At 43.7% G+C, this 20,190-nt stretch overlaps 1 protein-coding gene across 2 annotated transcripts in view; it reads left to right on the plus strand.

Annotated features, from left to right (window-relative positions):
* Positions 1–19,967, plus strand: part of RAB28 (RAB28, member RAS oncogene family) — a 137,339-nt gene extending 117,372 nt beyond the window's left edge. The window contains exons 7-9 of one of the 2 annotated variants that reach the window (XR_003132081.3): positions 2,456–2,622; positions 16,188–16,325; positions 19,823–19,967. The gene's annotated coding sequence lies outside the window, so the exon portion shown is untranslated. Of the gene's footprint in view, positions 1–2,455; positions 2,623–2,849; positions 2,933–16,187; positions 16,326–19,822 lie in introns of those variants that run through there. The other variant, XR_007409924.1, reaches the window with a different exon arrangement.
* The last annotated feature ends 223 nt before the right edge of the window (positions 19,968–20,190 follow it).

The raw sequence follows: 20,190 nt of genomic DNA on the forward strand, positions 1-20,190 counted from the left end.
GCCTCCCACGCTGTAGATTGAAGTGAGGCTCAGGGCTGGAGGTTGGGCTGGAGAGGCAGATCTCACTGGCATCGCGCAGGCCAGCTTAATTAGCCGCTCTCACCTAAGCCTTGAGCCCTGGCCTCCTCAGGCCTTAATTAACCCACATCCACAGGTGGCCCATGAATGGGATTCCTAGCCACTGTGTCTGCCGAGCCCCTTCTCCTTTCCCACTATTGCTACCCTCATCCCTGGTGCCTGCATTTGTCCAAAGGCTCGCTTCCTTCAGAGACCTCCACAATCTGCTGCTCATGCATCTGTGAGAATGAACTTGGCCCATGGGTTTGAATTAAGTTACTCTTGTTCCAAACTCCTCAATGGCTCCCCATGGCCTTTTCCATGAAAGGAAAATGACTTCCTCAGCCTGACATTCAGAATCCTCTAACAGTTTCCCTATTCTTTCTTCTGAGACATCTGTTCATCTTCAACTCTGGTGACTACGTCATTCTAGCAAGTGGTCCCTCACCTCTGTGTCTCTATTGGGATTTTTTCTATAGAAAGAGGAACCCTGAAGAAGCAAGTTAGAAAACTGAGGCTTAGGACAGTTTAATAACTTAGAGGTTGTACAGTTGGGGAGTGATAAGACAGGGATCCAAACCCAGGTCTGCCAGGCTCAGAAGCTTGACTTTTTCTTCTTCTTTTTAAGTTTATCTAAGTAATCTTTACACCCAATGTGGGGCTCCAACTCATGACCCTGAGATCAAGATTCACATGCTCCTCCACCTGAGCCATCCAGGTGCCCCAAAAGCCTAGCTTCTTAGCTATTGTGTGATATTCGTTACTTATTAGTGTCCCTGTGGCTGATTCACAGTAGGTGCTTATGCTTATTAAGCACTTTGAAATGAATGAACAAACTACTTTGACAACTGAACATATAAATAAATTGCATATATATACACATATATATAAAATGAATATTTGCAATCTCCATTAAATCAGGTTGGAGTTTTTTATTGCCTAAGACTAATTTATTTAAAAATTTTAATCTCCAATGGAAAGACCCCTATCATTTTTCTGATTACATATTCTAAAATACTCATTCACTGTTGGTAGGAATGTAAATTGGTGCAGTCATTGTGCAGAACAGTATTTTCTCAAAAAATTAAAAATAGAACTACCATGCAATCCAGCAATTCCACTTCTGGGTATTTTTCTGAAGAAAACAAAAACACTAATTTGAGAAGATATATGTGCCCTGTGTTCACTGCATCATAATTTACAGCGGCCAAGATATGGAAACCACCTAAGTGTCCCGTGATAGACAAATGGACAAAGATGTGGTATATATGTCTAGTGGAACATTAGATGTAAAAATGGATGAGGTCTTGCCATTTGTGATGGACTTAGAGGGTACTGTGCTAAATGAAATAAATCAGAGAAAGACAAATGACATATGATTTCACTTACGTGTGGAATCTAAAAAACCAAATACACGAACAAAACAAAATAGAAACAGACTCTTAGATACAGAGAACAAGCTAGTGGTCACCAGAGGGGAAGAGGGTGTGGGGATGGGAGAAATAGGTAAAGGGGATTAGTAGGTACAAACTTCCCATTATAAAATAATTAAGTCATGGGGATGGAATGTACAGCATAGGGAATATATTCAATAATACCGTAATAACTTTGTATGGTGACAGATGATAACTAGACCTGTCACAGTGATCATTTCATGATGTATACAAATATCAAATCACTATCTTGTGCATCTAAAACTAATATTGTATGCCAATTATATATATATTTTTAAAAAGCTTAATAACTGTCCTATTCCTCAGCAATAATCACTAGATGACTTTTCAAATCAGTAGGGAAAGGGTGTATCATTCAACAAGTGATATTAGGACAATCAGCCAACAATGAGGAATAAGTATAACCTGAATCCTTGCCTCAAGCAAGTCCACTCAAGCTGTAAATAAGATAAAACTTTAAGAATCATTTTAAAATACTGTAAAGTAATGCAGAGAACAATAAAGAAATTAAAATCACCCCTGCCCTGCTCATTATTGTTGACATTTTGATGAAAAGCCACCTTCCAGATGCCTCTGTGCATCAGTCTGCAAGTCCAGAAGCTATACTAATGAGTTGCATTATATTAATTTTGAAATTAGTGCTTAACACTAAGTGATAGTACAGGTATTTTCCTACATCCATTAAGTATAAACACACATCATCGTTCTCAATGGCTTCCTGGTTTTCAAGAGTGTAATATGGTCATTTATTTAATCATTCCTCTTTCTATGGATATTGGTTGTTTTCCCAAGTTTTCACTGTTATTGGAGACTATGCTTTGTTCAACATCCTATGTATAACTTTCTTTATTTGCCTTTATATACTTATCTGTGGAATAAATTTTAGAAGTAGAATTCATATAAAAATTTTATATTTTCATAAATTTTATCAAACTGCATTTCAGATATATTGTACAACTTATCCGGCTAATGGCAAGTGAAAGTGTCCACTTCCCCACAACCTTGATGTCCTTAGTGAATTCCTCATGTAAATTTAGCCGTTTCGCTGATTTGCCTCATGCCCTACGCAGCACTGATGTGGACCTACTTTCGTGAACAATCATCAACAACCGTGAGTAGAGGCAGATATAGTCTCCATGTGACAGTGAAGACTTGAGTCTACAGTAACATTTTCCTGCTGCTCTATTTTGGTCTTAACATGGTTTAGGTGTCAGGTGGTGCCCTACATACCCAGTAAATATCCTTAGAAAGCTTTCATTCAAAAAAACAACAACAACAACAACAACAACAACAACAAAAAATTTTGTTTCCCTTATTTTTCTCTGCCTTCCTCTGAAGTCTTCATTGTCCTTCCACCCTCAACCCTGCTCCCACCGGGTAGAAGTTTCTAAGCCCCTGGTGCCCTGGACTCATGCATGGAGGTGAGTTCTCCAGCTTTTCATCTGACTGCATCCTCCCCACACACCCCAGGCTGGAAGCACCCGGCCGAGCCCGTGTGGCACCACCATGCCATCCTGCACCAGTGACTCCCCTTGCCTTGCTGCCCTTCCCACCATGAGAGAAGAGCCTTGTTGTTTCTGTCTCCCTGGTGCCAGGCACTGAAGGAGCACCCAGTGACATTCACCGAGTGATAGGTTGTCAGGAATAATCCAGTAACCCGTGGGAGAGCTGGGATGAGCTCCATCCTGGACTCTGTGGACCGAGGGCCTGACCTTGTCTGAGCCGCTGGCCCACTCTATGACCTTGGGCAAATTCCTCCACCTCTGTCAGGCTCCGTGTCTTTATTTGCAGCGAGTTTGATACATGCTCTCCGTGGTTCCCAAACTGGCTGACTATCAGAGTGACCTGAGAAGCTTGACCAAATACCCATTCTGGAGCTTGATGCTAGTTGCAGGGCCCCAGATTCTGTTTGGAAACCACTGGCCAAATAGAGTGTATCTACTGCTCCCCTGTGTGACCAAGAACGTATTGCCAATTTGAAGCCTCCGTTTGCAAATCTGTAAAATGGGATGATAGCCATGGTGATTATCCTAGGAACTTCCTGGGGCTGACACGAGAGTCTAATCATGGGAAGAAGGACTTGGAAAAGTTCTAACAATTCCAAACAAGCATGTGAACTATTGGTCTTTTCTGTATGCTTCTCTTGGTGTGACCTGGAGTTGGGTTTTGGCTCACAGAGCCTGGGGGAGCCCCCCGCCCCCACCCCTTGTCCTGGATAGGCAATCTTCTGCTGAGGCCCCTCTTTTGCTTCTTTCACCCGCAGTCCAGATTCCCTTGAAATCTCCTCATTTGTTTCTAATTTGGAGGTGAGGAGTTGTTTCCTCCTGTCTTTCCAAAGACCCTTGGCTCTTGAGCCAACTTAACCATTTCCTCTTACCCCACCCCACCCCCCATTCTGTCCCTATCCCAATCCTCTGACACTTTCTCAAATTTGTCTTCCACATTGGCAGGTGGCCCACGAACGGACTGGCTAGCTGCCCTGTGTTTGGGTCGGGGTGGAGGGAAGATGCCGTAGAAGCTGACACACAGCTGAGTGATCCAAGATGTGTGCTCTGTCTCACAGCTCCCTTCCCTAGCCCTGCACAGAGCGGATCTAGTCTGGCTTGTCCTCAGAGCCACCCCCCCCACCCCGCCCGAAGACAGTGGAAAAGGGGGGATGGGAGGGGAAGGTAGAGGGAGGGTATCGGGGGTTTACTGAGTGACGAGCTTCTCAGCACCAGGTCCCAAGCCAGGCACTTTGCACCTCTTTTTCACAACAGGCAACCTTTCTCGCACATCTGCTTTGCCGTGCAGTATTTACATAGGCCATCTGGTTGAATCCTTGTCCCCCGCCTGCAGTGGCAGTTGTGATTCTCATCTTACAGATCAGAAGGCAGAGACTCAGAGGAGTGATGGGTCTCTGTCCAAAATCACACGGGCAGCAAGAGGCAGAGCCGGGATTTGAACCCTGTTCTTAGTGACTCCAGAATCTGCCCTGCCCCGCGGGAATGCCATTTATTCACGCTCCATAGTTAGCCTTTATATTTCCAAGGAAACACTTGAACTTAGCATGGGACTTCTTCTGAGTTTTTGGAGCCAAAATTATTTTAATTTTATGGCTAGGAAAAATGTAAACTTACATTTTCAGCAGACCAGAGATGATAAAGTATGCATTTGTCAAATAAAATTCTTTGCTGTGATAAAGTAAATCATTCCTTGGCCTTGTAAAAAATTAGGCCTCACTTGAATGGTTTCCCCTGCAGCCTTTGCTAATATTTCTGTTATCTCTATTAGGGATTACAATGATGAATGCCTTTTATTCGCATCGTTAAGCACTTCAGTGAATGTGTGAACACACGGAGCATCATAAGTCATAGGGAAATGAAACAACATGGTCTCCTGGAAAGTAAAAAAAAGTCTTGAGAGCCTGACTTATTGGGGTTAGCATTCTGTCTCTGCCACTCTCTAGCGATGCAAACCTGGTCAAATTCCTTAGCTTCTCTGGGTCTCAGTTTCCCAAATGTAAAACATAGGTACTACTTGGCTGACTGGGTAATTTTAAGGACGGAATGAAGTGACATAGCACTTTGCACAATTTCTGGCATGAAGTAAGTGCATAATAAATGTCAGAGTTATTATTGGAATAGCTCTCAAGGTAACTAGTTATTTAATGACGTGCCCGGGCTCACTTTAGTTATTAGTCTTTTGGGCAGCAAGACTTCGTCTCGCTAGGCCTTACTGTCTGGTGGGCCCCAGCAGCTGATGCACCTCTGCCCCAGTTAGAAATGGCTCAGGCAGGAGGCAGGTAAAGCTAATTAGGGGGCATATATGTTGAGATCTTTTTGGCTTCAAGTAACAGAGCATTTAACTTAAAGTGTCTTAGACAATATCAATCACCTCTTATAACAAATATCCTCAGGGTAAGCTGATTCCAGGGTTTTTAAACTAAGTTGCTCAAAGACGCCACCAAGATCCCAGATGCTTTCCTTTCTTCTTTGCCTTTCTCAGTCTGTTGGCAGTTAGGCTGGCTGCCTTGTGGTCCCAGAATGGCTGCAGAACTCCAGGCTTTACATCTTTATACCGCAAAATCCAAAGGTCAGAAATAGGAAAGGGGGTCCATCCCATCCTCATGTCTCCTCTAAAGAAAGAAGAAAAATGTCCTCAAAGCCCCACCTCCCAGAAGACTTCTCATTTCTTTTGTTGGCCAGAATTTTATCAAATGCTCAGCCCAGACTAGTGGTAATGGAAAAGGTTAGGGCCAGTGACTCTCAACTCTGGAGGAGAGAGAATTGGGAAGCTTTTAAAATACATACCGATGCTTAGGTTATACCCTTAGAGATTGGTTTACTTGAGCACGGTTGTGCCCTGTTGTGTACTCAGGTGAGCATGTATGTGCATACACACATCTACGGTTAAGAATCGTCGGTGTAACTCTCCCAAGTTTTAGCCCCTCGTATGTGGAGTGCCTTAGCCTTCACTGAAGCTCATGGCCACAGGATATCTTAGCCAAATTGAAATTCTGGAAAGGTAAGTGTGGCTCTTTAGACATCCAAAGGAATCTGCCAACACAGGTGCAGCTACAGGGAGTTAGGGAAGCTCCGGAAAGAAGGAATGGAATAGGAGCTGATAACCCCTCTCATCTGAGACACTTGCACTCTTGGGGGTTGGGCCCCCCTGATATGCCCTCTGTAGAGCCTGCACCACAATGACCACGGCTGCTTATGATTGAAAACGCAGCTTCCTGGCTGAACTGCAGATCCAGTGTCTCTGAATCTCTGTGAATTGGTGCTTTTAACAAGCTCCCTAGTTGATTCTTACGCTCATTGATGATTCAAGAAAACTGCCTCTACTGGATTTCACTGTCAGCGCGTTACCACAAGCCTTCTGAAAATGACAAATGCCTCCTTTTCCTAGAAAAGTCAGGATACATGGATTAGGGCACACGACATTGTGAGAAGAACATATATACTAAAATCTGACAGACTAAGTGAGAACTTCGGTTCTACCACCTGTAAATTGCATCAGTTTGGTTAACTTGACTCTCTGAGCCTCGGTTTTATCGAGAACTATGAGGAGAAGAATATTACCTGTTGGAGTAGTTTTGAGGTTAAGCAAAATTAGTGCAGTGAGAGCAGCCGGCACAGATTAGGACTCAGTACATGTTAATGTTTGCAGAGAGTGGGTTTTCCTTTTCCAGATAAGAAAATATACTTGGACCTGCCCTGGGGTCCTCTCGGCCTGACCCAAGTGGTTGTGACAGGAATATGTATCTGACTGGGGCAGCAACAGCTAAGTTCTAGTGTGTCGTTTGGACAGGATTCCCAGCACAGAGTGGGCCAGAGAGGCACCCTGGGAGGGGCGGGAGGGGCAGTGGAGGGGAGAGAATAGGTGAAAGGTCTTTGATGGCCACATAGGAAAGAGCGAAATGTGAGTTCTGGCTGGATTCTAGGCTGTACCAGAGCCTGCAGAGTCCATGCTTTGCCGCTTAATGCAAGCTCTGGGCATGGCCAGCCTCCCTGCTGTCAACCCGGCAGCCTCTTTATCTGCCTACCACCCAGGAAAGAGTCAAGAGTAAACTAGCAGTTCGTGGAAATGCACTAAGAGGTCACTGAACCAACATGTTATAGTTAATCTGTTAAAAACAGCAATGCTCCCCACCGCCCACACCCCATTTGTAAACATCTCCTTGATAAGCTCTTTATAGCATATACAACCCAGGAAAGTGAATGACATTGCACCAGCTGCTCTGGAATTGCCCACCCCTGTGCTTGCCCAGATGACCCCCTGATTCTGCTTAGCCCAACCTAACCCTACTCACATGGATCTACCTGAGCAGCACTCAGTTTCTCCTGGGCTGGGGGCCAGGGATTTCCTAGGAGGAGAAAGGCCTTTAAAGAGGCCCTCCACTTTAAAAGGCTCAGAGAATGGGAGACACTTGGTAGGGGCATGATCGTGGACTGAGAAATCAAGCAACCCCAAACTTGATTCTGGTTCTCAAGCTCCATGCTGTGTGGCTTGGCTAGGTAATGAGTCTCATCCTAAATGTATTTTGATTTCTGAAGCTTTAACTCCACACACTTGGTAAAACAGCATGAAAAGAAGAGAACATTATAAATAATGTGGGTGGCTTTGCCTGTCAGTCCATGCAGTTGAGCACGTACCCTGGAGTGAGTGGCTCTATGCTGAGTCGGTTTGGTTCTGCTTGTCTCCTGTCTTGAGGATCTTGTTGTGTTGGCTGTAATTCAAGTATTTAGGGCAATCATATTTGACTGCAGACCTTTTTTGCTTTGCTTCCTAACTTCAGAATCCAAGCCCTGGGTAAGAAGGGATTTCATTCTATCTCTACCCCTCACCCCCATGGCAGTGGCACTGCATAGGCTGTATTATGTCATGTTCCCTCCCAAAGTGGGAGTCTCCTTAAGGGAGGAATCTGATTCTTCACCAACTTTTTGTTTCCCTTGCTACTCTTCTCTCTTGGAGCCTAGCACAGAGCCCTACACTTAATAAATACTAAAACAAACATTCAGTGCCTGTCTGCCCCCAGCTCATCCTTAAACGAAAGCAGAAACTGGAACATTTAATTGCACCTCACCCTCTCTTGCCTCCTTGGTCAACTCAGGGTGGGTTCTTGACCCAAACGGACCAGTGAGTCCCTTCTCTAGGATTACTGAATTTAGAAATGGAATGTGGCTTAGAAATGAAAGATGGAAACAGAGTTTTTGATGGCATTCAGACCCCTGGTTTCTAAATCCTAGAGTCCAAAGACCTGTCTGTCCTTGAGTGAGACTCAGTATCCTTACAAGAAACTCACAGGCTTACTTAAGCTAATTCAAGGTAAACTTCATTTACTTGCAGCCAAAGTAATCTTAAGCAACAAACACAATAATTTAGATAGAAAATGACCCCATGTCACTTGGATTGAAGGTTCAAGAGAGCCCCACTGGCAGAGCTCCTCACAGGCAATCCTGCCTTAAGAATGAATGCTGCTGAAGGATATGGGAGTGGCTGTAGAGCTGAAGCCATGAGTTGATACCCACAGGCCTGGACTGTCACTGCTTCAGCAAACCCTGATGTTTGTATACTCTGTAGGTGAAAATCTCTCAGGTCAATCAGCTTGGGTGCACTGGTTATGTGTCCTCAGGCATAACTAAGGAACTGTTGGCTTTGCCTTTCCCATAATGACTCCTCCTTCAAGCAATTGCAGTTTGGGGAAATGGCTCAGCCTCAGTGCTTTGGTTCAGTCCAACTTAAGGCATCACATTCCCATTCTATTGCTTTTGGTAAAACCATAACAAGCTATTTTGGGAGGCAATGTGAGCCTGAGATTTAGAAGACCTAAATTCTAGTTTGCTATGTGATTAAGAACAATTTGCTTCATCTGTCTGGACTTCCACTGACTGCTTCGTAAAATGTGAGTATTAGATCAGGAATGGGACATGGACTTGTCTTGCTGCCCTTCTCCCACCCTTGCAGCTAAGCCTACTGCCACCTTTCCACACAAGTTAACCATGCAGTGTTCAGTGCACAAGCTCTACGGAGCCAGATATATACCCTTATTTTTCTACAACAAACTTAAGTTTTGTCTCAAGCCCCTTGTACCTTTGAATGGTGTGTTCCGCCTTTGCTGAGGCTTACAGACAAATTCTGGAAGGTTTTTAAGGGGCTGTTTCTTTTGGTCTTTACTACCATCTATCCTCACCAGCATCCACAGAGACTCCCCTTGTTATCCTGTCTTGTCCTCAGTCATTGGCGGTTAAGTAACTTGCTCACGGTCTCAGACAGTTTGTAAATGACCACATGGAAATACAAACCCCAGGCTGTGAAATTCTAAAGTCTAAATATCTAAATTCTAATATAGACATTTAGATATAGATGTTATCACATATAGATATAATAAGTATATACATATAATTGTTTTTCTAAAAATTTGTTTATTTTAGAAAGAGAGAGAGAGCATGTGAGTAGGCAGAGGAGCAGAAAGGGAGGAAGAAGGAGAGGGGGAGGGAGAGAAGCCCAAGCAGACTCTGTGCTGAGGGTGGAGCCTAATATGGGGCTTTATTTCACACCCATGAGATCATGACCTGAGCCAAAACCAAGAGTCAGATGCTCAAATGGCTGAGCCACCCAAGTGCCCCATGATTCTGCAAAGTCAGCAAGGCAGGTTTCATTACCCCCATTTTACATTTATCAAAACTGAAGCTCCAGTTTTGTGTCTTATTCTAGTAAGAAGAGGGCACAGAGATTCTAACCCAGGTCTGTCTCCCTCCAGCCCCTGGCTTCTCCCTGTAAAGTCCCTGACTCAATTATATTTGTAGAATTAGGTGAGACCTTTGGCAAAGTATCCAATGGAACACGTGTTAACTTCAGGGCTGGCTGGCACCTCTGCACCTGCCCCATGGGTGAGGACAGAAGCTTTCCTGTGGTTTGGATGCAGCTCTTTGGACATAGCAACTGAAAGCCTTGTGTTCATGGCAGAGGCAGTCTTCAGATTCTCCAGCAGAAGGGCAGCGAAGGAAAAGGGGAGATGGATGGTCCCATCATGTGTAATGTGAAGAATGGGAGAAAGACTTCTAGCTGAGGGAAATGCTGTCTGGAGCTCTGATTCTTGGAGACATTAATGTGGAAGGGAGGGAATTATCAACTAGGAAAAACTTATCAAGTCTTATTTTATTATTTTAAAAAATTTTCAAAATAAATTCAACAAACTTGTAAAAAATAAAAAACATAGTACTAAGAAGCAAGCACCTGCAGAATCTCTACACAGTAACATGATCACAGTTGATAATAAATCATTTAGAAATCTTTCTGGTTCCTTTTTAAAAAAAAAACTATTTTATTTATTTATTCATGAGAGACACACAGAGAGAGGCAGAGACACAGGCAGAGGGAGAAGCAGGCTCCCTGCAGGGCGCCCGATGTGGGACTCGATCCCCTGACTCCAGGATCAAACCCCGAGCCAAAGGCAGTTGCTCAACCACTGAGCCACCCAGGTACCCCTTTTCTGAAGTTTCTTATGAAGAGAATTTTAACTCTTGAATTGGTAATCATTCATCTTTTTTGTTTAGCATCACTTTATAACTCTTTTTTAATATGGTCATATAGTCTTGTAACTATTATTTTTATGAATATAAAATATTTTATTGGGTAGATATACAACCATTTCCTTCTTTTTGGACACAGAGGATTTCCCCAGCTTTTAAGCTATAGTAAATGATGCTGTTTCTGTCCTCTGTTCTTGCAAAGGAATCACTGCCTACCTGTGTCTTCTAGGTACTATCTCAGATGAAGCCACAGCACCAGTCCTTTCCACATCTGTTGCCAGTCTCCTCCCTGGGAACCTCCCGTGGCATCTTAGAGGGTGGATGATCCCATCTCTTGCCTGTATTTTTAACCCTTTAACCCTGCGAGCCATGTGTAAGGCTCTCCTGTCCTAAAACATCCCCCCCTTGACCTTGAGTCCACCTATGATCCCAGCTAGTCTCCCGCTCCTCACCCCCATGTTACATCCCAGGGTATTCTTGCTTTGTTTCCTCTATTCTACTGAGATTGCTCTTGCAGAGATCCTCAGATGGCTCCTGTGGACCTTTCTTTGTGTGCATTTTTAGGACCCTACTGCTCCACCTGACTTCCTTGGCTTTCATGACATTGCTGTCTACACCTGTCTCCAATCTCTCTGTGCCTTGGTCTCCATCCCCTTGTGCTGGGCTGTCTCACCCATTTCTCATGTTGGTGCTCCCAAGGATCTCATTCTAGGCTGTCTTATCTCTCACTTTAGAGACTGTTTTTCTTTGCCATTTCATTCATTTTCAGTTTCAACCACTCCCAGTAGTTGCTAACCTCCGTTATCGCCTTGAACCATTCTTCTAAGCCTTGTTCAGGCCTCCATCCTTAGAAATTACAAAAAAAAAAAAAAAAAAAAAAAAAAAAAGAATTTACAAATACCTGTCAAGAGCTTTATGTGTGCTGGGATTTGCACTAGATTGGCTTAAAAAATGGAGAAGGTATGGCTTCTGAAAATTATATGTCCATTTGCTGTTGGATGTTTCCCCTTGGATGATGCACACACATTCTATGACTCCTCTCCTGCCCAGACCAGCTCCCATGACTGTGCTTAGTTACTGGTATTACCCCAAGCTACCCCAGCTAGGTGACCAAGCCAGGACTCAGGGCTTATCCCAGACTACTAGTGCTAACCTCAATCTCTAGATCCTGTGACTCTGTCAATGAATGTTTCAGAATCTATACACTGACCATTTCCCCTCCCACTGTAGCCCTATCGTTGGGTCTCATCTCCTATTTATTCTTTTGCAGTTACCTTTCTTTCATTCTTTTTATCTTTAAGAGAGAGAAACAGTGTGTGTGTGTGGGGGGGGGGTAAGGAGAGAGAGGGAGAGGGAGAGAAGGGATCTTAAGCAGGCTCTGCCCTTAGCACAGAGCCTGATTCAGGGCTTGAACTCATGACCCTGAGGTCATGACCTGAGCTGAAATCAAGAGTTGATTGCTTAACTGACTGGTGCTGCTGAAATTGCCTTTTAATGGACTTGGGGGCCTTTAGGATGTTCCTAGCCATAAATATGGCTGAATCATCCCCTGGTTGAAACTTCTGATGGCTTCCTATTGCATATGGGATACACTTTAAGTACTCTCCTGTGATATCCAAGTTCCCTATCCTGCTAGAGACATCCAAGGGCATCCTGGCCCTTGCTTGGCCCTTTAGCTCTTTTTCTGCCACTCTGTGTCTTACACTCCATGCTTTATAACACTGAACTTCTTGTCGTCTAACAGTCATAATTGCTTAGTAGAGGCATTCCTCCCTTTACTTGAAATCCATTATACTCGTGTCTTACTGTTCCAGTTCAATTTTTTCTTTAAATCTAACCTCAGGCTTCATCATCCCAGAAAGCCTTGCCTGGTCTCCTCCTCCTCCTCGAGTCATGGGCTTGGTCACCCCAGGTTGTGTACAATCCTAGCAGCCTGTACATGTCTTCTCCACTATATACATCAACACTGTTTATCTGTTCACATGTCTGTCTTCCTGAGGAATCCAAACAAATGTTGAACAAATTAATTGTAAAAATCCCGTGTATGTACCTAGAAATTCTTTGTTAGGAGCCGGTCACTCTAGTTCAGAATAATTTGTGCCGTCTCCTGTCATGAAAGCAGGGGAGAAACGTGTCCACAAGATTATCCAAAGTTCCCAGTTGGGCCCAGAATTGGGATTTCACCTTTGACCTCCTGACTTCCCATTTTAGGCACCCATTTTTTGACCACAGCAAAGCTCCCAGAATTTCAAGGCTCTGGACAAACTCTCTGCCCTGCAGATTAATTTTAGAGTCATTGAAATTCTGCCAATTCTGGGGGCAACGATTGGGAGCCAGGCTGACAACCAGCAATGGAGGAAATTGCTCTGTGTCTATTTCAAGATGAGAGAGTTGTAACCACGGTCCCTCCCCCAGTGATGCTGTTCGAAAAAACATAAATTTAATACTTTCATGAAACTCAATCTTCTAACCATAAGAGTTTCAGGGCTCTCTTTGATGTTCAGGAAAAGTAGCTTGGTGCCAACGTCTTTTGCACATATGGTGTGAAAGCCGCCTGGCACATGAGCTCAACATCTTGGGTCCCTAACTATCTGGAATAAATAGTTAATATTTGTCTCAATAACTTCACAAGTATTTATTCAGTGCCTGCCATGTTCAAAATGCCTCATGTTGCTGGAGAACGAGTACAGATTTCTGGGTCAGATGGAAGGGTGTTCACGTCTTATCTTGGCCCCTACTGGCTGGACTTTGGCAAGCTTTGGTATACTCATGTGTGAAATGGGTTTTGCATATTTACCTTTCAGGAATATAGGAAGGATTTTGTGAGGTAGAATAAGAAAGAGAGTCTGCCAACCACATAGCACCTAGTACCTAAATGTTCACTTAAGACAGAAAATAGGAGAACTCAGTTTCCTACAAGTGTAATTTGAGTTGACAAGTTGAGGCTTTTGTCTTACTACAAGTAGCATGAAAAACCATTAGGGATGCATCAATTAGAAATATATTTGGCTGCAGAACACATAAACCAGTGGCGAGCCAGTAAATGATTAACAAGTGACTCTCTGGGGAAAAATAAAATGCTGATTTGTAGTTTTTGCTGATTTTCATGGTGGAAATACTCCCACCAGGGCTGATTTCAAGCTCCCATTGTGATGTCACCAAATGTGGAGGTGGGGAAGATATATAGTATCTGGTAGAGTGTACTATCATGTAGTATGGAGTCAAGAGATATATGCTATCCCCACATTCAGATATAATTCATTTCTATAGCCTCATGAGCATAGATATAGCAAAATTTGGAAAATATTTGGAATTGATGAGTTTTGAGTATTTATTACTTTTTAATGGTTTGAGTGTAAGATTATGTAACTTACTTTTTAATAATGTCTGAATTTGGCCCACCAAGTTTCTGAAAATTTAACAATTCTCTCTCAGGAGCTGGTTCAGTCAGCTGCAGCACACCCCTGCACCAAGTGACTTAAACACTTGGTGACTTAAACACTCATGTTTTATTTCTCTCATGTGATAAGAAATTCAGGGATGAGTAGCTTAGGGCTGGTGGCTCAGTGAAGTTATCAGGGACCCAGACTCTTTTTGCTCTGCCATCTTGAGTATGGTCCCTTCATCCTCATGGGTGTTGCTGCAAGATTGCAAGATGGTTGCTATCCCTCCAGACTCCGTATTCACATCCCAGTGCAGCAAGAAGGGGGTAGGAGAAAAAGGGTGGCATGTCTTTATTTGGGAAGAGACACTGTATAGTTTGCAATTGGCTGCTGTAACAAATTATCACAAGTTTCACACAAAAGCAACAGTGGCTAAAACCAACACAAATTTACTCTCTTAGGGCAGCCCGGGTGGCTCAGCGGTTTAGTGCCTGCCCTCAGCCCAGGGCGTGATCCTGGAGTCCCGGGGTTGAGTCCCATGTCGGGCTCCCTGCATGGAGCCTGCTTCTCCCTCTGCCTGTGTCTCTGCCTCTCTCCCTCTCTCTGTGTCTCTCATGAATAAATAAATAAAATCTTAAAAAAATTATTCTCTTATAGTTCTGGAGGTCAAAAGTCCTTAATGATTCTCACCAGGCTATGGTTGAGGGGTCAGCAGGGCTGTGTTCTTTTGTGGAGGCTCTAGGGGAGAATCCTTTTCCAGCTCTAGAAGCTATAGTGTTCCTTGGCTTATGGTCCCATTCTGTGCTCAAAGCCAGCAATGGCCGGGTGGGTCTCTTTCTCCTCACATTGCTCTTACTCTTCTCTTATCACATCTCCTTCCCTGACTCCCCTGCCTTCCTCTTTCACTTATGAGGACCTTGTGGTAACATTAGGCCTACTGGATAATCCAGAATAATCTCCCCATCTCAAGATCCCTACCTTCATCCCATCTGCAAAGTCCCTTTGAGACAGAGAAGGTAGCATTCACAAGTTCCAAAGACTAGGACATGAGCGGCTTTGGGGGCTGTCATCCTGCCCACCACAGGCACCTTCTCCATAGGCTATTTCCTACCTTCCAGTTCAGAGCTGAACTGTCACAAGGCCATCCCAAGTACAGGACAGGCCAAAAGGTCAAGTTTTAGCTTTAAGAACAACATGTAAAACATAAATAAGGAAGTAGCACCTGGAAATGGCATTTGGGTCAATCAACCAACAGTGTCTACCACATTGGGAAATAATTAACAAATAGCCAAGCAGGTCCATCCAGAAGTCTGCTATTTGACTCAATGTAATTATTATTATTTTTTAAATAGGCTGCTATCCTAAATTAGTATTAGGTGGGTTTACTAATTGAAAGGTGATTTTCAAGCGTACTTCCTTGCTTGCCTTTCCTTTTCTCTATTCTCTCATCTCTTTCTTCCTGTGTGGGGTTGCTTCCGGTTTCTAGCCAATCTCTTGGCATGTAAAAGACAATGGAGGTGAGTTTCTGGGCTCACTTTTGTGTCTTCCACAGGGTGGGTGAGAAGTTTACCACTATTCTCTTCAAATCAGGGAGGTGGTAATAGGGTGTAGCATTATGGCCAGTTGCTGCCAACGATCCACCATTAATCGTTTGTGGGGAAAATTTATCCCACATGGCACTCCCATCCATTTTTCAGTTGTTTAGACACTGTAATGGGATGAGTCAGTAGGCAAGGGGTTAGGTAGCCACAGGCGTCTCATAGTTGGATACAGCGACATGGAGAGTAGATTTACCTCTCAGGAAGGACTTCACGGTACAAGAGGACACAATGGCTCCTCATTGGCTTTACCACAGTACCTGAATTTTTCCACATGACAGGAAATATGTCTTAGAAAAGTTTGTAACTGGGAGACTTGTTAATCCTCAATTTAGCCACTGCAAAGAGGGTAGAACCTGAGGGAAAGTGGTCTTGTGGTGTCACTCAGGTAAATCTCCAGCAGGTAAGCACCGGAAGTTGGAACACGACTCTGTCACTCAGTATCCCTTTTACAAGGTAAGAAATGTCAGGATTTACCACCTTCGAAAGCTTTGTTTCACTTAGAAACATCTAGGCTTCTTCATTTTGATGAAGACAGCTCATGTGACAGTGCCTCTCTGAAGTGAGGCTACCGCAGCTGTGTTTTTTATAGTTTAAGTATTTTTTGTCCTTTCCTCCCCGCAGTCCAGATCATGCCTATTTTGCTAACCTTTCTGTGTCTACGTTCTTCCCCAGTCTTCTGGGCAAACAGGTGAAATAAAAAGAAATGTGAAGATGAAAAGAGCGGGCAAGCAAGAGTCGAGGTAGCAAATCAGCTCTTGGCATCCTAGGGCCGGCGGCCTGAGAAGCCACAGGAAGCAGGAGGCGATCTGGGTAAACACTTGATGTCTCTATATGGTGCTGAGGTTGGAGGAGGCCCGGAAGGAATTTCAGGGAAGAGATATTATAGACTATGAACTTCCCTTTTGAGACTCTCTAAACAAGGGCTTCATATGCATACGGAGTGGTGTGGTTTTTTTTTTGCTGCTGCTTCTCCCTTTTGTAAACCACATGTGCTGCATAAATGAAGCCGGCAAATTCCAGCTGCAGCTGAGCAGGCGAGGAAGCTGGCCGAGGATCCCGGGCTCCCCTGGAGCCAGCCCCAGGCCTCTGCTGGCCCCGTCAGCCGCTGGAGAGGGCCCGGGCCCACCCCTTTGACCCTCACCTCCCATTTTTCTTTGTCCCTTCCGGTTCTCTGCCACATGGTGGTAGCCTGGGTTGCACAGGATCTTGTGAATCCACTTATTCACGGCTGCCAATGGGAGCCTTTGGAGGGTAACCTTTATTCATCCGGGTGATTTAAGTCATGTCTTGGTGACAGGGCATCCATCTTAACAAATGGTGTGGGGCCAGCAGAGCCAGACTCTCAACTTGGATACATGATCATTGTTCAAAGACATGTGAAAAGTGTGGAAAGTACATGCTCTTTAAAAAAAAAAAATTGTGGTAAAGTATATATGACGTAACATTTACCATTTTAATCACTTTTAAGCGTACAGTTCAGCGGCATTAAGTATATTCATATTGTTGTTCAACCATCACCACCATCCATCTCCAGCACTTACCCAGCTTCCCAAACAGAAACTCTGTTCCCATTAAGCAATAGTTCTTCATGCTCCTTCTTCCTCACTGCCTGCAAATGCCATTCTGTACCATTCCACTGTCTTATTTCTGTGAACGTGGCCACTCTGGGTAGAGCAGGCAATATTTGTCCTTTCATACTTGTTTTATTTCCTGTCAAGATTCATCCATGTTACAGTATATGTCAGGGTGTCGTTCCTTTTTTTATGGCCACATCATATTCCGCTGTATATGCAATTTTGTTTATCCATTCATCTACCTGTGAAGTAGTGTCTCATTGTGGTTTTGACTTCTAGTTCCCTAAAGATGAGTGATTTTGAGTATCTTCTCATGTGCTTATTGCCCATTTGCTCATCTTTGGAGAAATGTCAATTAGTGTCTTTTGTCTCATTTTTAACCAGGTTGTTTACTTCTTGTTGTCAGGTTCTATACAGTATAGATTCGTGAATAACAGACCAGGGTACAGTGATAAACGTGACATTTTGAGTATTCACTCACCAGTAAACAGGCCTGCCCACCCTTCCATCATTTTAGGTCAAGATTTTAAAGTTTCACCTACATCACTTTGTGTCTGGAATATTCCAATCTCACTTTGTCACCTTGGTAATCACTGGGTAGTTCAGTTAAAAGGTATCCATGAAGATGGTGTGGGATTGTTTTAGAACTAAGGGAATCCAGAAAGAGGAGAATTAGAAATCTGGCAGCTGGTCTGTTTAATCTATAATGTTGATGTGGATGGAGGGCCCGAAATGGTAGAACCTGACCCAAGATTTCCATGTTCTAATTGTCTCTTGACCACTGGTGGGCAAAGCTCCATTTGGCCTACCTTATTGGCACTTCTGCTGCCTATGCCATCTTGTGGGAAGATAAGGTGGCTCTCTGAATAAAATGCCATGGAATGTAAAAAAAAAAATTAAAGCAACTCTGCCTTACTGTCAGGGGTGGGGGGGAGTGAGAGTGGAGTAAGAAGAAACTCTAGCCTCCAAGTGCCCCTCAGAGTCTTCCAGAAAACCCCAAGAAGCGGCTACATCTTGTGTCCTCTGGGAACTTGTTCTTTTGCTGTTGTGTGGCTTCAGCTTTAGCTTGTTCCTCTGTTGCTTTTGGTTTCTAGAGCTGTACATCTTCTGGGTAGTGCTTGTTGGGGCTTGCAGGAGGGCTGCAGATGCCTACCAGTGTCTGTGCAAGACTGCTGAAACTGGCCTCAAACACACCAGGTCCAGCTGGTGCATCTGCTCTTGGCATCAAGGTGGCAGGTACCTTGTCCTGAACCTGTCCCATTCTTCTGACTTGGATTTACTTTTCCATGGCAGCCTCCCTTACCCCAATCTGGCCTGAGCCCTGAGTATAGGACCTATGGGCTGTCTAATTGACGACATGAGCTGTACCCAGACTCACCCGCAGATACAAACACATTGCTTTCTGGTCAAACTTGTGTGCAGAAACTCATAGGGTGACCTTTTCTCTACCAAGATACTCTTATCTCTCTACCTTATTAAAACATATCCTGTCCGTGGGGCACCTGGTGGCTCAGTCCGTTAAGCATCTGACTCAGCTTGGGTCTTGATCTTGGGGTCATGAGTTCAGGTTCCCATGTTGGGCTCCATGCTGGGCTAGAAGCCTACATATATATATATATTTCCTGTTGGGGCCCCATTGTTCCTCCATCATTGCCAGTTGTGAATAAACCTCAGGGTGGGCACAGATGAGGCTCAGAATAGGATCCAGTATATATATATATTTTGTTTGTTTGTTTGTTTGTTTGTTTTGTTTTGTTTTTAAATATTTTATTTATTTATTCATGAGAGACACAGAGAGAGAGGCAGAGATATAGGCAGAGAGAGAAGCAGGCTCCATGCAGGAAGCCCAATGTGGGACTTGATCCCGGAACTCCGGGATCATACCCTGAGCCAAAGGTAAATGCTCAACCGCTGAGCCACCCAGGAGTCCCCCAGGATATTATTTTGAGGAGAAAGACACTATATTTCAGCTACAGTGATTCATCTGCTCATTTTTTCTGGAGATGATTTTAACACAAAAACGCTTCCATGTTTCAAATTGCAAGGTCTAAATTTTATCCTTCCAGTGAGAATATTCCACATATTTGGGCATTGTATCTTAAAATATTTTGCTCTGTTTTTTGTTTGTTTGTTTGTTTTGGTTTTTTTCTCTTTTTAAGTATATAAATATATGCCAACTACTACATTCATTTCCCAATCCTCTCAGGGAGATCACTGAGAATTTAATTGAGTTTAGAGTCTTCCTAAAATAACTAAAAGAACATCCATTAAAGGGTAACGGGATGCACTGATTATTCTGCTAGGCTCCTCTGTGTACTGTTTTAATAAACAACTCTGAGGGAGAAGAACCCAAAGCTAGCTGTGTAACATTGGGACTCATGGATGGGGGAAGGCAAAGTGCTAGGCTCCTTGAAGAAATGTTTCCTTTTTTGACCTGGCTTTAAATGGCATTATAATCAAAGATGGAAGAAGCACTTGTGGCTAATTTAACAGATCCGTTAGTGAAAGGACTTTTGGACACACGTCCAGACTTTTCATTATATAAATAGGGAAACCACTCGAATGGGGAAAATGACTTGCTTGAACTCAAATCCTAAGAGCCAAATGTCACTTGTCCATCATCTGTGGCCAAATAAGTCTATGTGGGTAGTCCTGAATCATAGTTATTATCCTTGAACTGTTTGTAAATGGTTGTTACTGACTAGTAATGACTCGTGGTATTTACCTTTCCAGGGTCTAACATTTTAACATGGAACAGAAACTTGATGCAGAGGAAGAAGGTTTTGATGGTAAAATCAGCTCTACTCTAAGACCATCGAGAGAACGGGGTGGGCAGGGCTCTCTACCTAGGATCCTTGGAAGGACTTCAGTCTCTGATATTATATGAATTATTTTATGCACGGGTAGGTGTGTGTGTTTTCTTTAGGGAGAGGATCTGTTTATCCTGGACTCTCTTGGTTGTATAAGACAGAAACCTTGAACATAAAGGTAATTTATGGGCTTATTTTTCATGGGCTCATACCCAGGGCACTAATAGCTTCCAGAATGGCTGAATATGGTTATTCTGTTTCTCTTTTTCCACCTCTCAATTCAGCTTGCCT

This window comes from Canis lupus, chromosome 3 (assembly GCF_003254725.2).
Source record: "Canis lupus dingo isolate Sandy chromosome 3, ASM325472v2, whole genome shotgun sequence".
Classification (NCBI taxonomy): domain Eukaryota; kingdom Metazoa; phylum Chordata; class Mammalia; order Carnivora; family Canidae; genus Canis; species Canis lupus.